The following is a 25,285-nucleotide window of genomic DNA, read 5'->3' as shown; positions in this document are numbered from 1 at the left end:
TTAGAGGCAACTAGCCTTTGAATGATTTTAAGTGTGAAGACGGCTAACTGTGTATGTTTTCTGCAATCAGTTGAGGAGGTAACAGATGAGAAAACAATGATCCTCATTTAAAGTCTATTTTTAAGTAGTTTGTTTACTTCTTAGAATTAATTAATTGGATTAGAGTTGCATTTCAATGGTAAAGAAACTAAGGTAACAGAATTTACTTTAAACCATTTTGTGAGTGCATATCATGACGTTCTCGTACCTAATTTCTGTTTGATTTAAAATGATTAATATTAAAAACTACACCGCGATTGTCTAGAATCGAAGAGCAGTTTTTTAGCAATAAAAAACTGCTACATTTTTTTTTATTTTATCATTTTCAGTCAATTATTTCCTTTTAATAGCAAAAAAAAAAAAAAAAAAAAAAAAAAAAACATTGCCGAATTTATGGACGTAGAGCAAAATTAAAAAAATCATTTCATTCCTATAATGTTAATTTATTGCTTTAACTCTCCATTAACATCTATTAGATTTTTATAGCGCAGTTTAATTTGAATTCTTGATGCAGAATAAACATTTGTATTTTTATCAGGACTCATTATTATAGTTGTAATGAAAAATTACCAAAACCGGATAATCATGTTACAAAACAAGACATTACATTCCCTCAATGTATTTAAAACTTCAAAAGATGAAAAGTAATAAAAATGCTATAAAAATTACGGATTAATTTTTCCGCACATTTTAGCCATTTGATTAACAGAAATTTTTCATGTTGTCATTTTATACAACATTCTGTATCTCATTTTAATATCATTATATAAAGAAAAAAAGAGTACTTTCCATATGATGAAAATGAAAGGATAAAATTATATAATATAAATAAATAAATAAATAAAACAATTTTTGAAATAATTCACTTATGCTTATTTAACAAATGAATTTTCAATATTGATTATAGCTTGATTACACTATACATACAAATCATATAAAATATTTACAATTTTTCCATAAGTTGCTTTATAGAAATACAACAATAAATAATAATTTCTATTCAGTATTTAAAAATATTATTAAGAAAAAGAAATTTTTACTTCGGAAAGTGGCTTTTAAAGCTTCAAATAAATAAAACAAATTAAATGTACAAAAATACCTGTAAAATAAGCTCAGTCTTGATGATATGACATAACACACAAATAAAATTACTTAAACAATAATTGATATGCCAAAAATTTTCAAAATTGGATGGTTGATGATTAACTGCTCTATTTTCTTTGCGCTCAAGATCTACATTTTTAAAATAAAATAAAAAAAAGAACATTGGAAGCACAAAAAAGAGAGAGAGAGAGAGAAAAGACTTTTAAAAAATGATGCAATATCAAGTATGAAATATTCTTTTCATGTATGATCGAAAAAATGAAACATACAGTGATGGAGAAAGAATAATTAAATATTTAAAAGTATATAACCACAAAAATTAAAGCAATGCACTTAATGATGTCTTTTGCCATTAACATCGAAAATTTCCATAAAATTCCGACAAATTTCGTGTAAGGGTTAATTGTCTTTCGGCCTGTCTAATCATGCGTTTGTGAAAACAAAAAATTCATAACACAAAACTGTTTAACGCATTAAGTTCAAATAAATGAAATTTAGCATATGGACCAAAATTGCTGATTTGTATCAAATTAAGTTTAGTTTTAGTTTAGTTATATTAACGTCCCGTTTGAAGCAACACTAGGGCTATTTTGGGACGGACCTCGTAATTTTGAACCACGGTCAGATGACGAGGACGACACCTGAGCTGGCACCCCTCTCTCCACATCACACCACACCACACCAGCGGGAGGACGTTTGGTCAGGACGGATTTAACATGCAACAGACCCCCTTACATGACGGTTCTTCGGTGGAATCGGGTCTCGAACCTGAAACCATCCGGTTCCGAAGCCGAGACCTCACCACCAGGCCACCGTGGCCGATCAAATCAAGGAAAATGGTTCAAACTGTATACTTTTCTTCATTAAACTAAGAAATGCAAAAGGTGATATATAATATATACATACGAAAAAGTTTAGGGTAAAAACATGATTTCGATGGTCTTTAGCCCTTTGCCGTATGAAATACAAACTTCTTTTTCAATGCATTCCTCCAACTGAATAATATAACGCCTTTTTAGAAATATAGCTAATTTTGCCCTTGAGAAGAAATTATCGAAACTAGATAGTTTTCTTTTCATTTTATTAATTTTTTCGACTCTTTTATTTAGCTTTGCTTGTTACATGTTTGTGAATTGAAATTTTGGATCATACGATTTCGTGATTGATTTTTCACTCATTTTCTAATGCACTTGAGTTCTGAAATTCTGCACAGTTATTGGTTCCCAATGATAATATAATATTTTAATAAGCTTATTGGTCCTAATTATCACTTAATATATTAATTATAAGGAAAGGACTTCAAAAAATGAAACCATCTAGAAGTTAATTTAAGAAATATTAATTTTGAAATTCCAAAATATATGCAACTATGAATAAGGGAATATATTGAAGACTAAAAAGTGGAAAATAGTTAAATAAAAAAATTCGTACAACGCTTTATTAATGTAAGAAAAAAAGGGAAAGGTCCCTAATTCAGTTAAAAGAAAGAAATAATATAAAGATATTAAGATACAAATTAAACATAAGTAAGAAATGATTGGATATTTATTGAAAATAAATAATAAATACAATTAAAATACGAATTTATTTAAGAATATTACTATCAGAATCTCAAGTTTTTAAGGATCTTGCTTTGAGGCCCATATTTTGATAAAAGATTCATTAAAATAAGAAATTAAGAATGCTATAAAAAGATAAAAAACGAATATTCTTAGAATAGATATATTACTTACTTGAATTAAAATATTTACAATTCTAACAGAGTATCAAATATATAGATTAAGAACTCATTTGAATATATATTCTGAGGAATTTAGAATACTAATTGAAAGTTATTTCCTTCACAATGAAATTTTATACGACAGTACATAATTTGGATGTAAATTTAAAAATTGCGTTTTTATAGTGATTTATATATGCCGTTGCAGCGCCACGGCGTTTTACGTAATTTATTTAAACCCACAAAGAATATCAAAAGAAATAGACAAAAAAAAAATTTGAAAATATTAAATGTAAAAATTTTCAAAGAAACTCTTTAATCAATGTATTATAAAGGAAAAATAATTTTGCTATCATAAATTTGAAGTTCGAAGCAAAAATCGCAAAAGTGTGAAGCACAAAAAGTAATAGGAAAGGATTATAAACCCACAATGAATATTATTAAAAAATCCTAAAAATTCATCGCATTAAAATACATTATAAATGTTATTACTATTTCAATTTAATTCAATCTTTTCTACCAGCCGCTCAAGCTTTTATGTTTTGTTTGTTTTACTTCCAGATTTTTGATAAAAAAACTATTTCAATACATTCATAAAAGTTTTCGTTTAATGATGTTTTGTATTTATTATTTCTGTGCGAGCTTGCGTCTCAGAAATTCATTTATCGACAAACTTATGCAATAGATGATCGTCATTTAAACGCAAAAAGTCTCGATAAAGCATTTTTAATCAATTAAATTTTCCATATTAATTAATTCCTTTGATATTCTTATAAGCATATCACATTTCGTCTGAGTAGGAATTCTCGATCGTCAAAAGCTTTTATATTATTTTTTATTTTTCTCTGAGTGTGCACATCTCATAATCAGTTCAATTTCCAACAAAGTATTTAGGAGGTGGATGTAATTTATACGCAAAGAATACCCACGAAGCTGTTTAGATCCATTAAATTTTCCATGTTAATTCCTCGCTGTGGGATGAGAAGCTGTGGCATTTTTATAATTCCAGCACATTTCACCTGAGAAGAAATTTTTGATAATTGAAAATTTTCTATTATTTATTTATTTATTTTCTGCCTGCATCTCATAATAGGTTCAATTGAAGAAAACACATCTAATAGGTAAATGCAATTTATACGCAAAGAATATCTACGAAATACTTTAGATGAGTTAAATTTTAGATGTCAATTCCTCGTTGTAGGATTTCAAGTTGTGACATTTATAGATTGGTTTAGTTCCACCTATAGAATGAATTCCGGTTGTTTTCTATAATTCAAGCACATTTCTCTTATGAAGAAATTATATATATATATATATTGCATTGCCTGCATATCACAATAGTTTCAATTGCCGACCAACATATCCAATAGGTGAATACAATTCATACGCAAAAAATATCTACGAAATGGTTTAGATGAACTTAATTTTAGACGTGAATTCCTCGTTCTAGGATTTGAGGTTGTGACATTTTTAGACTGACTTGATTCCACCTGTAGAATGAGTTCTGATTGTTTTCCACTTTATTACTGACAGCTTCCAGAGATAATGCCTGCAGCCCCAAAAGTCCGTGAACGCTGAAGATAGATGCTCTCACTGTTACTACTCAGCTGTTACTTTACGAAAACTTCATGCTCAGTAATTAAGGAAGTGTATCCAACGCACGTTTGGTTCAGGTTGAGTACGCCCAGTATCATATTTAATTGATGGTTGGAAAACATGTAATCTCGTCTATTTTTTGAACAAAACAGTTTGATTGTCGTATAAATAAAAAGTAATCTAAAGTTTACTGGCGTAATACAGTGGCATAAGTCAACATAATATTCTTATCGTTCAAAGCTACTTATTGGTTTTCAATTCACAGGCAGGTCGAAATCGTTATTAGGTTTTCAATTCACAAGCAGGTCGAAATCGTTATTAAACTCAGGATTTGATTACCAAATAGGCAGTTGCCTAGAGGCTCCAAAACTTTTGGGGAAGAGGTTGCCCTCGTCATTTTCAAGATAATTTAATTTTGTGGTTTCATTTAACTTTTAAAGCTTGGTCACTCGGAATATATTCAATTTAAAATCAAATCAAATATCGTTTAAATTTTAGAACAATATTCTTGGGACTTTTTTTCTCATTTTCTCATTCATTGACAAATATGGTTGGTAGATTCCTTTTTTTTTCATTTGATTGATTGATTCATTAATCAACAGTTTTGGCAAATTTTGTATTTAAGTATTTAGGATTTGTTATAATAGGGTTCCTAATTTTTTTTTCTTTTTACCATTTTATTTGAAATTATTTTTTAAATTAAATAATATTTTTGTAGGTGAGACTCTGAAACCAGCTTTCTTGAAAATGCTTCGCAGTTTAATATTGTCTACGAAATATTTAATTACAGTTTTTCACAATACTCGTTACTTAATAACTATTTATATAGATAATATATTAAAATCGATAAAAAATATTTGATTTTGGAAGTTTAAAGGCGGGGATCGCTAAACTAATACTACCTAAGAGTCCCTATAGAACTTAATATAGTCTCGACAATTCTATAAAACTGTGCACAAATAAAAAAAGACTTCAGTTATTTATTTATTTGTTTGAGAAATTAATTAAAAATATTCAATTCAGTATAACGGATTTAATTTGATAGGATATACAAGAAATTGTAAAGTGAATGGTAAAAAATTGTTTCAAAAATAAATGCTTATCTCTCAAATCTACTTGATGGTTTTCAGTTTCTAAGCAATTTGATTGTCGTATAAATAACATGTAATCAAAAGTTTACTGGTGTTAGTAGTAGCATGAATCAACATTTGTTTACCTCTAAAAGCCATTGGATGTTTTACAATTTATTTGCCGTTTGAAATCATTACTAAACTCTACAGATATATAAACGAACAAGCAGCGACTTGAGTTTTCATTTTTTTCGGAAAATGAATGAAAATACTCAGTTAATCTTATAAATTTAATTTTACACTCTGAAAATTTTTAAAGAATGTTATTTATAAAAATATTGTGTCTCTAAAAATTATTGAATTCATTACGTTATTAATGCGATGAAATAATTTATAGTTATCTTTTTTATGGATGATATTTGACTTTTGTTTGAAAAGAATTTATATTTTTTATTCAGTTTGCGTTTTTTAAATTTTATTTTCGGTTTGTGTGTGTGTATTCAGGGCCATTTTCTATTGTTTTAGATTACCCAGTAGGTTTAAAATAACTATTTTAAATATACAAAAAATAAGGATTCAACTTTATGTCTGTTCTTTGTACACTCACGTAGAAAAGAGCAAATTATTTTGTTTATCTTTGTTTCGAAAAGAAAAATTAGAACTGCTTGCAACTGAGAAAAAAATATGAAGCAAAATACAGAATAAAACTCAAATACTATATATATATTATTTTAAATGGATCGTAAAAATGATCAGTAATCGAAATGAAACTTGCGTTTTGATACTCGAATATAAATTGGCATTCACTATGGAATAATGCATGATTGAAACTTAAAATTTAATTTTCATGGTTGGAGTGCAATAACTCATACATCAGTTTACATCTGTAAATACACAGGGCTACTTCGCAACGCCTGATTAAAAGTATTCAGATTAAATTTGAATGCCGCGACATCATTGGCTGGAACTAAGGTTGAGCCCTAAGGGCCATCACCGGCCACGGTACAACCCTTCTCGTGGGGAGCAAGTCCCATCATGATAGGAGGTAACCGACCCTCACCATTTCTGTACCCATCAGAGAGGCGAGAACCAATCACCACATCGGAAGCTCGTCATCCTCATTTCTGAGGTGTACCTCGTTGGGAGCAGCTTAAATCTATAAAGAATATCAGCATGCTCTTAAAAAAATTCATTGTTTTGTACAACCAGTGAATTATTCAACTTTCTTGTGCACTTGCACCAGGCCAAAATGTTCGATTTTAGCCTTCATAAAGTGGTGAAGGAAATCGAGTATGCATTTTTAACCTAGTCCAGGCGGCTGATTGGATCCAAAATTGGATACAAGTGAACGATTTTTGTGCCAAAACTCTAAACCAATTTGTAATGTATCATTATTTATTTTATTTTTGCTTGTCGTGTTTTTGAATTTCATGTTGACTAACACGAAAGCAATTAAACGAGTAAAATTTTGACCTTTGTGGTTCAAATTCAAACATTCAATGTTTTATTTTAGGATTTAGTTCAAAATTCTCCGAACATTTACTATTTTTGGTGTAAAGATCATATACTAAAATTCACCTATCAGTTATATTACGCTTTTTTATTTTATTATTACATTTACGTACACACGAATAGCGCTGGATTGATAATCAGTCAACTCGTTGATGGATTTGGTCCAAAATCTAATTTACATCTACAATTTTACTCATAAAACCATAAGCCAAATTTTTATCTGTTCTAACTTATTGTGTTCTTGAGTCATCTTACTTATATATGAGATGTATTCAGAAACTAATTTCCAGTTTTCAGTTTTTGTCTCGATAGCGCTGCGTTTGTGATTGGCACATTCACTTCGCTGACTCGTTGACAAATAATAGATGTCATTTTTAGATTGCTGAATATTGCATCGGCTGCATGTTAAATTTAAAATGTTTAAAGAAATTAATAACTCGTTGCATGCGAGTTACTATTTGTCATCCGATTTTATAAGGCTAGTAACTCTAAACCAAATGAAATTCACCGACAAATTTGTGAAGTTAATGGATAAACGCGATGAGTGATTCGATGGCAAAGAGGTGGATGAAGTTTCAATGAAGGATGTTCAAGATGAGGAAAGAAGTGGGCGGTGGTCTCTGATTGATGATGATTTGCTCAGAAAAGTTGAAAAGAATATTAAGGAGAACAGAAGATTTGCCATTACGATACTATCAATGCTTTTTCCTCAAATTTTCCGATCATTTTTTCATCATTGCTGACAGTATCTTTCTATGAGCACGGGATATAAAAGCTCGTGCCCCGCTAAGGCAAATGCTTCATCAATAATGGCAACTACGTTGAAAAATAACTTAAGCATTGTACTTCATAAACATACACTACTGAACAACATAATAATCGTTTCCTTCATTTTTAATTGCTTAACGGAATTTACTTTATGGATAACCCTAGTATACACAGATGAACAAACAGATTTCAACTGTACAAATTTCTTTTGAGATTTTATAGAAATATGAATTTTGATGTAAAGATCGTATGCCATATTTCATTCTCTTAGCAAGCTGTGGTTTTGAGTTATGATTCCTTCATATAGTCTAGGGGGTCTAAAACTCGGAGTTTTATCAAAATTTCTTGTTAGAAGTGTTTGATAACTTCAATACACTTCTTTTTAGACGTAAAGATAATAGTCCTTAAAAAAATATTGGAATTTTTTTTATCGTTAGCCATTATAATTTCAAGAATTGGAACATGAGTCAGAAAAAAGACATTTCATTTCACATTATAGTCACAAGATAATCATAATTGTCAAATAAATGGAACTTTCCGCTAAGCAAAGACGTTACATTCTTTTTCGTTCTGGAAATTAAGGATTGTATATCTGCGCGGTGTATTGAATGCTTTGATTTTCAAATCTTCATACTAGACGTAATAATGTTCCATGTAATAAACTTTCTCTGACAAAATTGTGAGCTTTATTAAAAATATTATGGGTAATATTTCTGACAGAAAGACATATTGCGTTTTAAATTTAAAAAAAATCATTTAAATTCCTTCTATCAATCTTGAAGAAAGCTGTCATTTGTTACATTTCAAACAAGATTTTAAATGCACTTAAAATCAATATGAGTATTGATTAGCAAGTAAAGTGCTCACGTCTGAATTAAAAGATGAAGGTCAAAGCATTTTCTTATGTGATCAAAACAGAAGTCGTAATCATCAATCATATATTTTACAGCGAAAATGCAATGAAATATTTTTAATAGCTATTTATTAAAACAGAAATCCATAAAATATATCGTAACAAAAGATATCAATGATTTGTTACGGTGTAACATTAAAACTGTATGGCAAATCAAATAAAAAAATATCAGCACCATAACATTTTTTTATCTTGGTTTGCAAACTGCTGTTGTTAAAAAAACATGTAAAATAATACTGTTAAGTCCTTAATTCTTCGGATGCTTAGTTTGAATAAAAAACATAAAGATCTTGTTACCTCTTTTATAGTTTCAAACTAAATGTAAACAGGTAATTTGCATTCATGTCACTCTTTTTTGAGTTAATTTGTTTTCAATTTGTTATTAGTGAGTGATTTTGAGTCGTAGAAAGATTATGAATAAAAAATATATATATATATATATAAATAAAATATAAAAAAGATAAAAAAAATAAATAAATCAAAGGGTATAATACACTTAATAATAGATATAAAGTATTATATACGATTAAAATACTTTCTTCTAGTATACCATTTATGAATTCATTTTAATCGGCAATGTACGATTTTTTTATAAACAAAGATTTTGTAGAAGTTATTAAAGTGTATGAAAAATACAGGAAAATAATAAAAAAGAATTAACTTAAAAAATTAAAATTTTAATTTATAGAAAAAGTAATTGAAAAGTTAGCTTAATTTATTAGAAAATTAATTAATTAAAATATTAATTATTTTGTTAAAACTTCTTATATAAAAGTTTTCCTTTAAGTCCCAAATGTAGTTAATAAAGTATTTATTAAATTATTGAAAACAAATTTTAAAAAAGGCAAAAATGGTAGATTTGCAAAAAGAGAGGGAAAAAAAACCCACGGAAATAAAACTCATTTAAATTAGTTTGAGGATATAAAATACACTTTGGGGAACTTGAAATGATATAATTCTGAAATTTGAGAGAAAACATTAAGTGTAATATAAACAAAAAATTATAATTTTACAATTATATTTACACTTTAAAACATAATAGTAAAAATTACTTTAAAACAAGTAAATTCATCTATTCCTCAAATGAATTATGAAACACATTCATTAAGTTTTAAGGATATGCAGAATTTCAAATTTTCAGCCAGGCTCTTGCTTGTGGCATCAACTTCAGGAAATTCAGCATTTATTTCGCTTATTTTCTAAAACTGACATATGCTCTAGTTTTCTGAAACTGCTCTCATATATATTATGCCAGACATTAAATTTCGCTAATATGTATCGAACCTGTGCATGCATGAAAACCGAATTAATAATATTTCTCAGGTATGAGAAATTTACACAAAATAATTTTCTGTCAATAATTGATATTGATTAAAATAATCGAATTATCTTCAAAATAGGAAAATGTCGAAATTTCAATCATATGAATTTCTTAATTCTTGACGCTAACTCAGAATTAAATTGAAATGTTCTCATGTTCCAGATTATTCGAGACTGTCATGATGTTCGATTATTTGCCCCGTATAGAAAAAAAATATCCCGATATGTCAAGAATTAATTAAAATTTATTTTACTGTTTCGATTTTTAGTTATTAGTAAAGAGTTCACACTGAAATAAAGAATGACACACTAGATTTAATATTCGAAGAAAAAAATTATCGCCATAAGATTTGTTATTTTCTAACATACCACATTTTGTCAACATAGGTTATGATTTCACTAATTTAACAATCATGGAAAAATCAAATTGAAGGATAAATAATTACATTAATGTGACAAACGTAGATGAATCAGCTTCAAGAAAAAAACAATAGAAACAATAGCAAAATTGCTCCTTTATCTCATTGCGTTCTTTTAACAGTTTACTTCTAATTTTTAGTTTTTTTTATTTTTTTTTTTATTATTTTATATATAAAATTTTTAAGGTTTAGGAATAGTTGCTCCGAATTGAAAAAACATCCAGACTTGCTAAGAATCAATTAAAATTTCCTCACTGTTCCAATTTTTAATTGTTTGTAAGGAGTTCACTGTGAAAAAAAATGGCTCACCAGACTTAATATTCGAAAAAAAAAAATTATCTTCGACAGAATTGTAATTTTCTAACATACCACATTTTATTAACATGGGTTAAGATTTCACTAATTTAACAATCATGCAAAAATCAGACAGAAGGATAAATAATTACACTAATGTGACCAACGTGGAGTAATCAGCCTGAAGAAAAAACAATAGTAAATTGTTTCTTTATCTCATTCTGTTTTTTTAACAATTCACTTCCAATTTTTCATATTATTTTATTTTATTATTTTAGATATAAAATTTTTCAGGTTTAGGATTCAGTTGCCCCGGATTGAAAAAACATCCCGATTTGACGAGATTTAATTAAATTTTACTTTTCCTTACTTACTGTTCCAGTTTTAAGTTATTAGTAAGTTCACTCAGAAAGAAAAGAATGACTCATTAGAATTATTATTGAAAAAAAATCATCTTCGTAAGATTTTTTATTTTCTAACATACCACATTTTGTTAACATGGGTTATGATTTCACTAATTTAACAATCATGGAAAAAGCAGATTGAAGGATAAATCATTACACTAATATGACCAACGTGGATGAATCAGCCTGAAGAAAAAAAAACAATAGCAAATTGCTCCTTTATCTCATTCTATTCTTTTAACAGCTCACTTCCAATGTTCCATATTTATTTATTTAATTTTATTATTTTAAATATAATTTTTTTTTTAGTTTTAGTTCATTACTCCCTATACTTTTCCATTTATAGCCAGTACTCTAGCTTGCGAGCCTGGGTTCTAGAGCATTTTCATGAATTTTAGCAAGTCCGGTCAATTTAATCATAACATATTGACGAAGTTTTTATTAAAAGATTCTATGGATTCGACATTTGGTCAACAAATCAACAATTTACAATTCACCTTATAAATGTAACAACACAGGATCGATGCAAAATCAAGAATGAAACTCTATTTTATGTGAAAATCATTCGCGTATTGCTCCGTGAAAAGGATTATTTATCATATTCAGAGATATCAAGGAAATTTTTATAGTCAGCGAATTAGTTTCGATAGCAGAGAACAATCACGTGTAGCTGAACGTGAATTCACATTCTTTCTACTAGAGTATTTATGCATAACTTTTAACTATGGAATGATTTCCCTTACTGAGTTTAGGAATCATGAATCTTGTGATGAAACTTTGAACTCGCCATATTCACTAAGTGGAATGTTTGCCGTCTGGTCACCTTTCTGATTTGCTATTTTCTTAGCAAAAAATGTATTTCATAAGACACAACGTGTGATAATTCTGAATGATTAAATATTTATTGATTAAATTAATTGGGAAATTTTAAATAAAAGTATTATGATAAATTTCATGAAAATTTTAAATATAAGTATTATGATAAATTTTATGAAAATTTTAAATATAAGTTTTAAAAATATAAGTAATTTAAGTATATTTTAAATCTAAGTTTTAAAAATATAAGTAAGTTAAGTATATTTTAAATCTAAGTTTTAAATATAAGTACTTTAAGTATAAGTATTTTAAATATAAGTACTTTAAGTATAAGTATTTTAAATATAAGTACTATAAGCATAAGTATTTTAAATATAAGTACTTTAAGTATAAGTATTTTAAATATAAGTACTTTAAGTATAAGTATTTTAAATATAAGTACGATAAGCATAAGTATTTTAAATATAAGTACTTTAAGTATAAGTATTTTAAATATAAGTACTTTAAGTATAAGTATTTTAAATATAAGTACTATAAGCATAAGTATTTTAAATATAAGTACTTTAAGTATAAGTATTTTAAATATAAGTACTATAAGCATAAGTATTTTAAATATAAGTACTTTAAGTATAAGTATTTTAAATATAAGTACTTTAAGTATAAGTATTTTAAATATAAGTACTTTAAGTATAAGTATTTTAAATATAAGTATTATAAGTACAATGATACAGAGTAGCAAAATTTGTAAAAATAAGAACTTTTCTGATCTATATTGAATGCAGTTCAGGTCATAATGACCATACAATATCTTAAAGACTAAACATTTATGGTCTTTTTCTTAGAAAATTCGCCTCTGAATTTCTGATTTTGACCCTTATTTTACACAAAGATAATATTATGATATTCAGGATTAAAAATTATTGCAGAAAATGAAACTCATCTTTGTTCTAAAACAGTTTTCTCATACCTTAAAATATTATGAAAATTATCAGAGGCAAAAATAGCGTCATTTCATAGGCCAATAAAACTTTTGAAAAATTCATTAAATAATCCAGTGAATTAATTAATAATTTCGAAAGGACAAATTATACATACATTTGCAACGCAATCGCTCCAAGTACAAATCCTTATCGTTCACAAAAAAACAAACAAAAAAAAAACATGCTGAAACAGTTTCCAATTTTCCAAATTCGTATTCTTTTTATGCTGCTGGATAAATACATGAAGTCACTAAGGAATCTCATTATCCTATTCACCTGCCATTATCCTATTCACCTGTTATGTCCGCAGGTTAAGGACTCTGAGTTCAAGTACTCCGTAATACTCTTCTTAAATCGGCAATTACAGGATGTCTTATGTTTTTCATAACCCCCATTTTATAGTACAATCTTAATACATAATACAAGGTACATTGAATATTATTTCTTTCATCCTTGCTTTGTGATGTATATATATAATGCTAACATTTTGATTAATTTAATTAACATTACTTACAAAAATAATTAGTATTATTAATTTAATTATTATTAAGACAACTTATTCAAGAAGCGTGTTTTCTGTTTTCTTTCGAATCATCCCCCATTGTCATCAGAAATGGCCTATTAATTTTTTATGTGAAATTTTGTCCTTTTCCTTTGTGTACTTCAGCTCTTGATCTTTGACCGGATGGATAAATACAGGATGGCACTAAGGAATCTCGTTGTCATGCCATTTACCTATTAACCTGTTATGTCCGGAGGTTAAGAACCCTGAATTCAAATACTCCATGCCATTCCCCTCAAATCGGCAAATACTTTCTTCCTTCAAAATCAAAATTCTTTTCATAACCACTATTTCATAGTACAATCTTAATACATTATACTATGCTACTTTGAATATAATCATCATCATTGCTTTGTGAATCATCATCATCATTATTGCGAAGTTTATATAAAATGCTAACCTTTTCATTTAATTGATATTACAATAATAACTAGTATTACCAATTTAATTATTATTAAGCTAATTTACTCAAGAAGCGTGTTATCCATTTTCTTTTGAACTATTAACTTATTGCCAACAGAAATGGCCTATTAATTTTCTGCATGAAATTTTGTCCTCTTCCTTTGTGTACTTTAGCCCTTGAACTTTGACCGAATGCACTCGACATCAAAATGTTTGCATTCCCTTTCCTGGCAATTTATACATCCTCATGAAGAGCATCCTCATCAAAATTCGAGGGTCTACGACTTCTCATGCGTTTCATGTATGATGGGAGCTGTCAATACAGCAGAACATTCGAGACGTCATTGAAGAACTGTGCCAGAGTTATGAAAGTGCTTAATCAACGACAAGTTGCTTTTTCATCAGAGACCTATGCACATTCTATTTTCTCATCAGCGCTTGATAACACTAGAACACTTTTTTTTCTCTTTATATAATACATTTTTTTCTTTCTCTTTATATAATACATATTTTTCTCTTTATATAATGCATTTATTTTGATTTAATAAATTAGTAGCAATTCAAAAGTGCTGGAAACTATATGAAATGTTGACACAATGGTTTCAAATTTAGCTTTCACAAAAGTTCTGCGATGAAATGCGGACTTAAAGTTTTATCGGCTTCCTTCACGCGTATCTATATACATTGCGTTTTTATGCGTTGTTTGTCATGTGTATACATACTTATATCCGTCATATCTAATGCATGATTGTATTTGTTGTTTTGTATTTTTGTGCTTGCATTTTCTTATTTATCTTATGCATTGTTTATGTTCTTGCGAATATATCCACTTATTGTAATGATTTGTACTAATATTCTATATATTTTTTCAAAATTAATTTAACTTGTTCCCATCTAATCTATAAAAAGATGCTATTAATTCCAGAAATGATGCGGTAAATAATATAAATATCAAATTAATTGAAATTCAAAAAAAAAAATTCTGAATAAAAATTTAAAAGTTTTGAAATTTTTATTCAGGTAATAGCTTTAGAATTTTACCCTCACAAAATGGAGCGTTCTAAAATTTCTATTCTATAACACGAGATATTGTAATGTAATATGCCGATATGCTGTGGCTCATCCTCTGCACCATACATTTTATATCTATCTACTTCGTACATATTTTTAATACTATACGGTTAAATCATAAACGGCCATCCGCCACTAAGGCATATGAAAAAAACTAAATGACCGGACTGCCGCGACAGCAACACTGACGGGAACTCTGGTCGAGTCCTAAGAGCCATTACCAGCGACGGTACAACCCTTCCCGTGGGAAGTGCGTCCCGGCATCGATAAGGAGGTAGCCAACCCCCACCATTTCTGTAACCACCAGGGTAGCGAGAACCAATCACCATACCGGAAGCTTCTCTACCGTATTAAAGAGGTGCCCTTCCCTCATCCCCCGTGGGAAATTATTCGGTTAAAGGAAGAAATCATGCATTTTTAGTCAACTTTCTTCAAGTAAATCTTGTCAGATCATAGAAATTAATAAATGTGCGCATCAGGATGACAGTTTTTCAGAAAAATTTTGTATAATGTTGTAGCCTATATCTATAAAGATACCTTAAAAAATCGATTAATATAATTACATAACAAAATTATCTTTTCCCCCCAAATTATAATAAATTTAATTTGGAGCTCTATTGATGGCAAAGACTCTTTCAAAACATTAGCGTTAAGTCATTTCTAAAACATCTAAAAAAATGTAATATATTTGTTACTAGAAATAAATTCTTTTGCGAATCCACATTATTGGAATGAATGACAATTTTTCCACATAAATATATTATATATTTTATGCCCAATAATTTTAATGAATTCATAGACTAAGAATTTATGATTTTTTGCGAAACTTAATCATGGAATATTTCTAGTAATATTCTGAACAATTTTTCGACGAAATATGATCGCATTATACAATTATTTTGATTAGCATTGTAAGTAAACATATTTTTGTTTAGATTACCATCCCAGCTATGCAAAATTCTTGTGAAATCATAAATGTGCGTGTCTTCTAGCTAAGCAACTAAATTGTTCAGTTATGACAGTATGCATTCGCCTGTCATCTAACATCTGCGCTCTGCTATGACGCTTTGTTTACATTTTACGCAACTATTCGAGCAGAAAAAAATGTTTTATTGTTCGACTTTCGGCTGTTATAAAGCGAAAGAGAATTATTGTCTTATGAAAACGCTTTTCAAGTTTCGTTATAATACTTCTGAAATATTTAAAAGTATAAAAGTATAGGCATAAAAAATTTGAAGGGATGTTTTAAAGCATATTATATATTGATTTTTTGTGCTGTTTGAGGCTTAAAGCTTTATTTGAATGTATTAGTAATTTAAAATTGGAGGTAATATTTATTAACTAACATATACCAGCAAAAGGTAACCTAACTAAATAATTTAAGTAAAACCAACTTAGAATTATATATTAACGAATCCAAAAGAATAAATACAGTTTAGCTTAGACTAAATTTTGTGATGATAAGGAACTTATCATCACAACTTTTATACAAGTACTAAATTTATATTATTGAAGAAAATATGAAGAAATTATTTTAAATTGATAATTGAATTAATAGAATTGTTCTTCAAGCTACGAGCAGTAAATGTAAGATGCTCCATGGATTTCAAATCTAAACAAGCTAGGCGCACATTATGTATATTACGAGAATTTATTCAATTGCATTTATGAGGAATTAATTCTAGAGGAACGTCCGAAAATATTAGACGTATGTTTGCAATTTGTAGTTTATCGATTACAAGAAATTTAATAAATTTTTATTTATTTTTAATAAAAAAAAAGTTATATATATATATTTGTTTGTGTGTAATAATATTTTTTAATCTAATTTAAATCCTAATTAATTTCCTAATTTTTTCTTTTTTTGCCCATATTAACTTCATTCTAAAATATTCTCTTATTTTCTGACCCAATTCTTTTTATATAATTATTGTTAACACGCGCTCTAGAAAACTGATGACTTTTTGTATCTTCTCACTTTCCGAGCAAAAAAAAAAAAAAAAAAAAAATCCATATTGCTTACAACATTCTTTTAAAGATATCTGAGATTCCCTTTCATAAGTCTACACGTGGCAAATAAATCCCTATCAGAATCTTATTGTAAAATCATTGCAGGTAAAAATTTCTGCCATTTTGCGCTTGTAACGCTATGTAAACAGATGTCAATTTATCACCTCCTCTTTTCTGTAAAAATTATGGCTCCCGTAGTAAAATAAATCAAAGTTAAAATTTCAAAAAAAAAAAAAAAAAATTCTTTTCGGCCTCGCATCTGCAAAATTATATTAAACAAAGTATATATACATTGAGATTTCACAGTAATACAGAAATTATAACTTGGTTATTATTATTAATTATAATTACTGAAAAGTAATTGTTGTATTTGCACTGATTAAAATCAAGTCTTCCGATTTTCAAAAAGTTAATTTTAAAGGTTTGAAAGTTGAAACCTTTAAACTGGCGTAAATGTAGAATTACTTATCGATTTTAAATTTTTTTTTCTTTTTTAATCAAGGCTTTCTTCTGGCTTAAAATCCCATAAAGTCTTTTCGCACAAAAGGCATGTAATTTAATTCCTGTTTATATCTTGTTTCTGTTTATGCGCACGTTGTATGTAAAATACACGCTTTCAGTGAATTTTGAATCTATAAATTATTTATAGAAGATTTGAGTTTTTACCTTAATGAATAAATTTTATTTAAAAAATGCTGTCTATTAAAAAAAAATTGTATTAAATTTTCACAGAAAATCTGGTCCATAGTCTCACACGTTTTATAAAAAAAATTACCTGCTTTTAAAAATTGTTTCCAAAAACAAAATTCAAAAAATCTCATAATATTTCTTTTTAATGTGATAGCGAATCAAATTGGAAATGCATGAAGTCTTATCTTTCATAATCTACGATGGTTAAAGTAGTCAAATTCATGGAAAGATTTAGAGATGAAAGTTTCTGCTCGCTAGTTCATAGTCATAGAGAGATTCAGGGGTGAAAGTTTCTATTTGCTGACGAATCAATGGACAGTTCTACTTTAATGAGACATGATTTCCTTTATCTGCTGTTCCAACAGATAAACATGAATTTTTGATTATTCAGATGAACATCAATTGAACTTTTCTATTCTCTGTTCCAGAATGAATTTGCTGTGGAAATGCATATATGACAGAAAATAAAATTAAATGAACGGAAAAGAGATATCTACAGCTTACATTTTTTTAGTCAGGGATAATAATATAAAGTAGTTTTTTCCGTATTCTTAACTACAATTTTTACTTTTGGATAGTTTTGAAATTATCTGTCATCTATACCATATCCTATATTCGAAACACTCTGCTTTGAGAAACTGTTTTATACATAAATTCCGAATATACATAATTTATTAGCTACTCCTAGTGAACAAATAATAATTTTCGATTTCGAAATATGTAATTAGAAAACATAGAATAATAATTATATATTCATATAAAAATCTCCGGTATTTTACGCTGTCATTAAAAAAAAAATTGCCAGATTTCAATCGAGTTAATTTGTAATCACGTGAAACATGTTAAATCCGCCAAGTCATTTCAGTTTTGGGATTCTTTGGGCATCCTGTAGCAGTAAAAGTACAAGACAGAATACAATGCAATGTTAAAAGACCCATACAGTGACATTTGTTCAGTGTTGTGACGTTGCAAGTGATTTCATTATGTAGAATCTTTTCTGCCAATGATATGAGAACTAAGGGCGTGTCTGATTGTGACGACGTATTGTATGAATTTACTAAAAGCAATTTTTAAAAACTCACGTTTTTTAATGCCGCAAAAGGAAGAAACATTTTAATTTAATTAATTTCCACTTTTTAGTCTTTAATTTATAATCCATTATTATAACTATTATGAAATCTCGAAATTGATTTATTTTGTAATTCATTACCAAGTGGCGCTTCCGGTAGTTTATAAAATTTAATTGAATTATTCAGTAAGCCGATAATTAAGTTCAAAATATAATTAAGTATTGCATCATAGTGAATAACACTTACATATAAAAGTTTTGAAAATTCTTTAATATCAAGAAGTCAATGAAAAGTCAATTACAAAGTTTTGTCATTCCAATCTCCAATATATAATTAAATAAAAGCGCATAAAAATCTCTCTAAATAAAAGCGCATAAAAATGTTTCGCTCGTAACCATAACATTTCTTCATTCTTCCGTGTATAAATCGTAGTCATCTCTCTTTTACTTTAAATAAATTCACCACAAACATCCATTTTGAAATAGATTTTAACAGAGGGAAAATTTTGCAACAATTTTACCTTTCTTAGATTTTTAATTTTGATGATTTATAAATAAAAAGAACTTTTTAAAAATCATCTTGCAGTTTTAGCTGTTTTTCAGTTTTAAATGGTTTTTTTATGTGTTTTTCAGATAGCCACTCAGAAGGAGATGCATATATGTTGCAAGAATATATTCTATCTTGTGTTAATTAGACACTACTAGAACAGGAAGAAAGAAATATAAGTAAAACCAAAGATCGGTATTCGTTGAAGAGAAATATTCCTTCCTTTCATTTGCTGCATTGTAAAATTTCGCTTTGTTAATGTTTGTCTAACAAAGAGTAAAATCCTCCCCTCCAAATACCAAAAAAAGCAACAACGTAAGTTTAATGCATATCAACCTAATCTTTTTTATGTACTCTTCTAAACTATTTAACGGGTTAAGGCACCTTCTAAACAGACATGGCTGATGGAAGATAAAGCAATCAAGGCTTAATATCATTTTTACGCGCACTTCATCATTATATTTGATCCTAAAAAGTGAAATAAATGCATTAATATTTTGTCTTCATCTTTTTCAGACAGATGTTGGGCAGATATATCCTAACCCCTTAGTAGTTACGCCACTGGATAAAACAGGTGTAAATTTGATACAAAAATGCGGTTTGTAGGGCGAAACCACGTAGCAAAGTGGCTTAAATAAGATTTTGTGAATTAAAATAAAACTATTTTTAGCAAATATTTTTACCAGTTTCAACTAACTTCCGATATTTCTGGAAAAAAAAATCATAATCTGTCAGTGGCGTAGAAAAGGCTGGGAAAAAAAGCATAAATACCTCTGGCATCAATTTTGGGGCATCACAAAGACAATATTTTTGCTTTTATTTTACATTATCAGGCCAAGGTACCATTCATTCACTCTCACTACGCCACTGATATTTACTTACATTTTCTTTTCCCATAAAACGCTGTCTTCAGTACAATAGAAAAAAATAAATAATAACTCTCCCCTCACGCGGGTCTCATGTACCTATAAAATAACTCATGTAACTGAAATTAAAAAATGACAAAAAAACAAACAAACACGTGAAATTTGATTTGTACTTTTATCAAGTATTGTTACTACTATTACGATATTAACAAATATCAAAATACAGTGATAATAATTAATTTATTTAATATGTTTAATTTTTTCCCTTTAATTTTAACTTAAGTTTGTACTGATACAATTATTTATGATTTTTAATAGATACCAAAGTAATAAAGAAAAGAAATTGAGGTGTAATGAAGTGATTAACTAGTTGTATGTGGACTAGTTGTATACTTCGGCTGCAGACAAAATAGTAGGTATTTATTTTAATTTTTAAAATCAAATAAGGCGGAAAACTATTATTGCCCGAGTCCGTTACTTTATTTAAATCATGAAGGGAGAAATAAAACGAAAACCAAAGAATTATGAAAATCGTCGCTTTGAAATTCTTTTTTGTTGACAGGATAAAAGATTTTTGATCCCTAGAGATCACATTGGATGACATCCAACATAGTTAATTCAATGATACAATTCTCAATGTATGGGAAAAATTCCAGTGAAAATTGTCTTTTTCCTTTGCCACGCCCCTTTTTCATGCAAGCCTCTTTTCAGGCAAATAAGTACGATACGGCATATCAGAAGCAAATCTGATAAGTAAAATTGCCTCTACTGCGAATGAAAGATCAAAAACAGCTAAAATGAAAATAAGATTTGCCAGTTTCAGCTTGAGCTTATTTATTATCGAAGCGATGAAAACTTTTTGATGGCAGCGCCATCTATTATCAACATTTTAAACAAATAATCTTAAATTAAATCTGTATGATGTTCAGAGCAAAATTGAATTCAATGGCTCATTGCAAAGAATTTAAGCATTTTTTTTTTACTACTTTGTACCAAATTCTCAAATTGTTTGCCTTTCATATTCTAACCTTATTCTTATAAAAAGCATCATATTCTTATACAGCAGAAATTTGTTATTTATAAGTTCGGTTAATAGATACCAGCGTATACTGCTAATATTTGTATGAAAATGTAAGGAATGTAGAACTACAGTAGAAGAAAAAAAAAAAGGGAAAATAGGAATATACAGAAGGGAGTTGAATCTTAAAAAATATACATTTTTGAAAGAATGTTTTTTTTTTTTGGGGGGGGGGGGTTAAAATTTTATTTTGAAGGACTGTACATATGCTACTTCAAACTTAAATATGTTGACATTTCTTAATGAATTGTTCATAATTAGACAGACTCGGTGAAAATATCTACTTGAAATACTCTTTTTTTCGCATTCTATCTAAAGATATAGCCCAGTTATGAATTCCTTATCTTAATACCATGAAATAAAATATATTTAATTTGTAAATATATTTTTTGAATAAAACTTTTCAAATCATTCATTCTGATTAGGGAAATTATGCATTGATGAGAAAAAAGTAGCAACAATATTGTTTGCGATGTAACAAAGGTCGATTTCATCATGGGAATCACACTATTTTTTTTTTTTTTTTGCCCTTTTGTTTTAAAAAATATAATAAATACACAAATATTTTATCTTCAGAGTATCCTACCCTTACTATCAGGGGTATCTTTACTTCCTTTCATCCATAATTAGGCCTCTGTCAATTTCTAAATATATTTTCTAATAATTAAATTTGTTTTTAAACTAATAAATAATATTATCTTAAAACATAACAATTAAATAAATATAAATAAAATAATAAAATTAAAATAAAATAATGTTCCAAAGCTTGTTTTTCTCACAAAAGTTATGATAAATTTAGAATAATTTTTATAAATTATTATATCCATACTGGGTAATTTATAATTTTTCTAGGTTAATTATTTACAAGAGGGTTGAATTTTCAAGGCTATTTACATTTTTATTATAACTTCTTTGCTAACAAGAATAAAAAGAGTTGCTAGGTTTTAATCCAAAAGTCCCTGCAATTTTTAAAATTTATTCGTCGATAAATTTGGCTCAGGCTTAATTTTATCTTTATTAATTCTTAAGAAAGAATTCTTATAGAAATGAGTTAATAAATTAAAAACTAAAAACTAAAAAAATAATTTAAGTAAAAAAATGCACATAAATTTGACTCAAGCTTAATTTTATCTTTATTAATTCTTAAGAAAGAATTCTTATAGAAATGAGTTAATAAATTAAAAACTAAAAAAAATAATAATAATTTAAATAAAAAAATGCCCTTTTTAGTACACTAATAAAATAATATTTAAAAAAATTGTGTGTGCGTGTTTTATCCTGCCTTTTTTTAAAATGTTCTTATAAAATGAAAATTTCTCGATTCTCTCCAGAGGAATAATAAAAATTGTTAAATGAATATTAGAAAGTCGTATCGTTAAATGAATATTAAAATTTACATTTATGTGTTTTAGAATGTCAAAGTGTTAAATGAAAATCAGAATTTATGTTTATGAATATTAGAAAGTCGTAGAGTTAGATGAATATTAGAACTTACATTGATGAGTACTACAAATTAGAAGTATTCAAAGAGTTTTAGAGAGTCATAATATTAAATGAGTATTAGAAAGTCTTAGTACTAAATGAGTATTAGAAAATCATAGTATTAAATGAGTATTTGAGCTTATGAGTATTAGAAAGTTGAAGTGTTAAATGAGTTTTAGAATTTATGAGTGTTAGGAAGTGGTAGTATTAAATAAGTATTTGAGCTTATGAGCATTAGGAAGTTAAAGTATTAAATAAGTATTGGAATTTATGAGCATTAGAAAGTTGAAAATATTAAACGAGTATTGGAATTTATGTTAAGGTGAAACGTACGAAGATTTTATTAAGAGTAAGAACTTAAACTAATTGACAAATGGAAACACTTCATCCAATTTAATAAAGCACGAGTTTAGAAGTATTACGAAATTTTAAAAAATAGCAACAATACTTCAAATGGCAAATATTGTAAACAACTAGACACACACCTGAAAAGTACTGATAATTTCAGAATGTTTGTGGCTCTATTATCAAGATAATCCGTGAAGGTTGTCTATTTTAGTACTGAGATTAAGTCATTTCAAAAAGTTAAAGTAAATGTAAACTTAATCTGGTTTTTAAATATTTTATCTATAAAAGCCGATGGCAAATCTAACGAGCTATCTGTAAATGATAAAAAGAAGTGATGATGATTTACAACATCTGTTATGGCATTTTCATGTGGTTCATGATTCATGAATCTGATTAAAATTTCGAATAATCTTTATCTGGAATATTCTGAAAATTTCCAACAAAAAACAGCCTTCCTCAACATTTCCTAATTTTTTACACCAATTTTATTTTGCTGAAAGTATTTTTCATGGTCTTTGATGGCTTTTATCCATTTGAGGTATGTAAAACTAAAATTTTTAGGAAAATTTTTACTTGCTTGATTACTTAACTCGAATTCTTAATGTTTGTAAGATGGAATTTTACAATCGAAATTTCATTCTCTTAAATGCGAAGATTTTTTTAACTTCTGTCAGTTAAATGTTCTTAATGACAACAGAATATCTAAATATTTTAATTATCAATTGAACACAGTTTTATTTAATTTTAATTCATTATAAAAAGAAGTGTAAAATATTGAATTAGAAAAAAAAGATGATAACAAGGTTCTATAATAATTAGAATAATGCATTATCAAATATTAAAGACTAAAAAGTAGAAAATAATGAAATTAAACGAATTTAAAAAGCATGAAATTATTATTGTACTAAAATATAAGAGCTGCAGGGAAAGATGTTCCTAAATGATTATCTTAATTTTGCAGGACTATTAAAAGAAAGAAAAACGATAACAACCTTTTTGTTTGTTGGAAGTTAAAAATGACGGATAAAAGCTTAAATGCAACCCTGTTATAGGTGTTTAGCCCCGGAAAAAATAATTCGATTATCGTCGTACAAATATCTGCTGCCTTTTAAAATTTCACATCAGATATGAAGAAAAAAATGTGGAAATGAGTTATCATACTGCCTTGATAATGTTAATATTTTTGGAGGGAATCAAATTGAACACTTATAACTGTGCTGAATTTAAACTTTCAACCATTATTTTTTATTACCGATGAGAAACATTATTGTATTTTCTTTCGCTTTCTTATAATGGTTTTGCAAAGTTGGAATAGCCATTAATGAACACCCTGTATATTTTAAATCAAAAATGTGAAGATCAAAACAAAAATCTTAAAATCATGAGCAGTTGAAAACAACGCGATAAGGAAATGAAGTCATTATGAATGCAAAAAGAAAGAGAATGATTACGCATTCATTAAATTTACACCTTAGTAAGAATGTGGTTAAAATTCTAGATCACATTTCAGCATATTTTTATGTTTCATTCATATCAGCGTCTCTAGCTGTGTGACAAAAGAAATTGTTTTCTATATTTTAGCATACAAGTAAAGACTTGCTTTAAAAAAATTCTTATTCTTTTTATTATTTTCTTAGTTTGTGAAGGAAAATTCTACACGGCCTACTCTGAACAGTAGTTGGATACCTTTGAAAGAAAATCTAAATAATCATTCAAGGACGGCAGTAGAGGTGATGGAGATATCTTTTTTTCTCAACAATGACATGCCGGACAATCAGAAGTCTCTATATGAGAGATTACGTGACGAGAAGCTTATATAAGCCTCGAGAATTCCGAGTTTTCCCGTTTTGACCCCGATTTCAATTAAATATCCCTAAATAAAATGTTTTGATTGCAGAAGATTGATAGAAATTTCTAGAAAATAACTTTGGCAGAATTCTCTTATTTATACTATAATTGGGAGTCTACATAATTTATATTCTTAGGTTATCCTAATATGGTCTATGAAGATAAACCAAACCTGAAGAAAAAACGCTAGCAGTAGGGAAAATATAATAAATACTAAATAGAAATAGTAATGGAAATAATAATAATAAATAGAAATAGTAATACTAAATGCAAATAGTAATACTAAATAAAAATAATAATGAATATTAAAAATAGGCAGTTAATAATGGAAATAGTAATACAAAATAGAAATAATAA

At 27.7% G+C, this 25,285-nt stretch overlaps 1 protein-coding gene and 1 long non-coding RNA gene across 3 annotated transcripts in view; one reads left to right on the top strand and one right to left on the bottom strand.

The window, feature by feature from the left end:
• LOC129958637 (CRISP/Allergen/PR-1-like) overlaps positions 1-25,285 on the bottom strand; it is a 173,627-nt gene that overhangs the window by 38,550 nt on the left and 109,792 nt on the right. The gene's annotated exons all lie outside the window — the stretch shown is intronic.
• On the top strand, positions 37-24,979 carry LOC129958638 (uncharacterized). Its single transcript, XR_008783276.1, has 2 exons — positions 37-192; positions 24,718-24,979. It is a non-coding gene; the product is annotated as an uncharacterized LOC129958638 (long non-coding RNA).

The sequence above is a fragment of the Argiope bruennichi genome, chromosome X1 (genome assembly GCF_947563725.1).
Source record: "Argiope bruennichi chromosome X1, qqArgBrue1.1, whole genome shotgun sequence".
Lineage (NCBI taxonomy): Eukaryota > Metazoa > Arthropoda > Arachnida > Araneae > Araneidae > Argiope > Argiope bruennichi.
This window is presented reverse-complemented; position numbering and strand designations above follow the sequence as displayed.